The sequence below is a fragment of the Carlito syrichta genome, unplaced genomic scaffold (assembly GCF_000164805.1).
Source record: "Carlito syrichta isolate Samal-C Ts95f unplaced genomic scaffold, Tarsius_syrichta-2.0.1 Scaffold315572, whole genome shotgun sequence".
NCBI lineage: Eukaryota > Metazoa > Chordata > Mammalia > Primates > Tarsiidae > Carlito > Carlito syrichta.
The window spans coordinates 1-3,233 of NW_007259668.1; the positions used below are offsets into that span (position 1 = coordinate 1).

Sequence of the window (3,233 nt, forward strand, 5' to 3'; positions counted from 1 at the left end):
CACACACACACACACACACACACACACACAGCCAGAATAGAATGTAAGACACACCAGGCAAGGAGGGCAATATAAGAAAGAGGAGACATTGAGAACACTGGAAAGGAGCAATGAGAGAGGACCAAAGAGAGGGCAGGAGAGAAGGAAGAAGGCTGAGTGAGCTGGGTAGAGACACCAAAGCATCCTTCTAGGTTAAAGCCACCTGGAACCTAAGCAAGTGTTCAGTAGGACCCTCGTATGTTGTAGAGGTGGGAATAAAGGTCGAGAATGGTGAAATGACCTTACAGAATCACACAGGGGCTTTTTCAAGGTGGTACGAAGGGTAAAAGAGAGTAGCTAGAAGTCAGGGAGCCAAGGATAACTACAAGTCAGGAATGGAGGGAAATGAGAGGTGAGGTAGAAGACTCAGGGCTGTGGAGGCACATTTTTCTCTGAAATTGGATGAGGAAGAGATTGGATAAGGAAGAGATTTGTCAGTTGGAAGAGAGAGGAAGTCACCATACAGTACTGAGAAAAGATCTGCGGAAATCAGAGATCAAACACCAGCTCTGCGAGTCAGAAGTTGTATCTCTAAGTGAAATGCTGCTTCTGCCATTTCCACTGTTAGCTGTTTTCTTCCTAGGCAGTGGCAGTGAGGATGGTAAGAGTCCTTCACGCAGTTCACGGAGCTGGTGCAGGGTCTGAATGATAGCATGCTGAATTTATCCAGTGTCATGTGAATACTAAGAGTCTGGGGCCTCCTGTCTCCAGCCCTTTCCTGTCATCCTGAGGCTGAGGCTAGATCCAGAAGCCCTGGGGCAGTCAAACGTGTCAGCCTTTGTGTTCTTGAGACTCTAGGTTCTTGTTCTCTGAGTGGTTTCCATTTCTATTCTTTTTAATTTCCTCCTGCATTTCCATTCATTTCAAAATCTTGCTCTTTCTCTCTTCACAGCCTTCCAAGAGCCGATCTCTTTCCATCTCATCCAGATCTCGTCCTTTTTCAACAGCACCTGGGCAATAAATCAAGGTTCAGGCAGGGTGCAAGATTTGCAGATTCATGGTTGGGATAGTGACTCAAGTACTGCCATATACATGATGCCCTGGTCTAAGGACAACTTCTGTGAAAGGAGGTTTACAATTTGGTGGAGAATTTTCAAATCTACCTCTTTGGATTCATTCGAGAAGTACAGGACCTTGCCAGTGAATACCAGTTAGGACGTGAGTCTAGGCTCTGGAGCAGAACTTTATTCTCTCTTTTTGCAAGCTCCTAATCTGTGTTCCTTCTTCCCTCCTTTCTATATGGCCCAACTGCATGCACATACTATTCTAGAGTAGTGTTTTTCTTGGGCTCCATACCTCTACAACAAATTTCAGGTTCCTCTTGCCTCTGCACTCTCCTCTGAATAGATCAGGCTCTCATTTTGTAACAAATTATTGGTTTGTCTTGTATGAAACTTCTCATGAATCCTTACTTTTCAAAACCTGTGCCTCAGTAACCTATAGTGTGGCTTCCTCTTCTAATTCATCTCTTTGATTATCTCTTCCCAGTGCCCTTGTCTCTCTGGGGTCCTGCAGCTCTTTCTGGAATGCTGTGCTCCTAATTGCATCACATTCTGCCTGTTTTCTCCCCTCTTACCCACCAACGCCATCACCACACACCTTTGTCTTCATGAAACTCACTCCTTTCCCTATCTTCTTCTTGAAGAGAATCTCTATATTCTGCCATTGGTTCGGGGCTCACCATTTCACATAAAGAACTTCATTCTACAAAAAGCCTAAAATTCTAGGTACTTTTCTCATGTCTTTCTTTTTATTTGTGTTTGATAACTTACTCTCTGTTTTTCTTCTGCCTAGATACCTACAAGATCCAGGGCATAGCTGACTGTGAGCTGCATTCTGGAGGTGCCATAGTAAGCTTTTTGAGGGGAGCTTTAGGATTGGATTTCATGAGCATCAAGAGTGCTTCATGTGTGCCTGCCCTACAAGATGGTAGCAGGGCACAGAAATGCTGCACGTTAATCATGCAATATAAAGGTATCATCGATACCAGAGATAAACTCCTCTATGAAACCTGCTCCTGATATCTCCGGGGCATACTCGATGCAGGGAAGACAGATCTGCAAAGGCAAGGTAAGTCCTGCTCTCTATTTCACTTTCCACCACGTCCTCTATGCTCAAGAGTAGGAACATATCCAAGAAGAACAGGGGCTTAGTCAACAAGTTAATTGGTTCTCTAATGAGTGGAAGAAGACATTGTTCAAGGTTGTAGGTTTTTGAGTCCCTAAGTTCTGGATGTAGGTCATAATATGCTGCACTATCTCTTTATGATACGCTTTCTGCCTTAGTGAAGCCTGAGGCCTGGGTGTCCAATGGCCCCAGTCCTGGGCCTGGGGATCTACTGTTGGTGTGCCACATCTCAGGATTCTACCCAAAGCCTGTGTGGGGGATGTGGATGCAGAGTAAGCAGGAGCAGCTGGATATTCAGTGAGGGGATGTCCTGCCCAATGCTGATGGGACATGGTATCACCCAGTAACCCTGGATGTGGCAGCTGGAGAGGCAGCTGCCTTTTTGGGTGAAGCACAGCAGTCTCGAGGGCCCGGACATCATCCTCTACTAGGGTGAGAAAGAACTAAGGCCCAGACTGGAAATGGCACGTGACAATCCTCAGGCATAGAGGAAGAAGGATGGGCTTAACAGATGAAAGAGGGAGGGAGGGAGAGAGGAAGAGAAAGAGTGAATAAAATGAGGAAAAGAGAGGGAGGGAGAGGGAGAGATAAAGGGGGAGAGAGAAAGGGATTGATTTCTGGCACCCAAATCCAGCAGGAGTAAGAATAGGTGAACCAAGTTACAGAAGAGACAATGAAGAAGGACCCATAGATTGTGTGGGTTGAGGCTGGAGGACTCAGAGGATGTGGGCATATAGTATTCAGCAATATGAGAGAGGGCATTAGAGATGATCATCCCTTGGAAGCAGGTAAATGGTGGTGCTGATCACCAGGTGGGCAAAGAAAGGCCAGGGGCTTCAGTACATCAGATATTAAGTGAAAGCCTTTTGTCCTCTCCCAATTGCCAGGACACCCCATCTCCATTGGCTTGATCTTTTTGGCAATAATAGTGCCTTTCTTGATCCTTTCTCTATGCCTTGGAGTATGGTATAAGAGGCACCAGTGAGTTGTGTTTTTCTTCTTTTTTGAGAAAAAAAATCTTTCTTTTCTGTTTACCCTCTCACTGTTTATCATTTTATCTATTTAAT

General features: G+C 45.3%; 1 pseudogene; it reads left to right on the forward strand.

The window, feature by feature from the left end:
- The first annotated feature begins 579 nt into the window (after positions 1 to 579).
- LOC103275597 lies at positions 580 to 3,151 on the forward strand (annotated as a pseudogene).
- Positions 3,152 to 3,233: the final 82 nt, after the last annotated feature.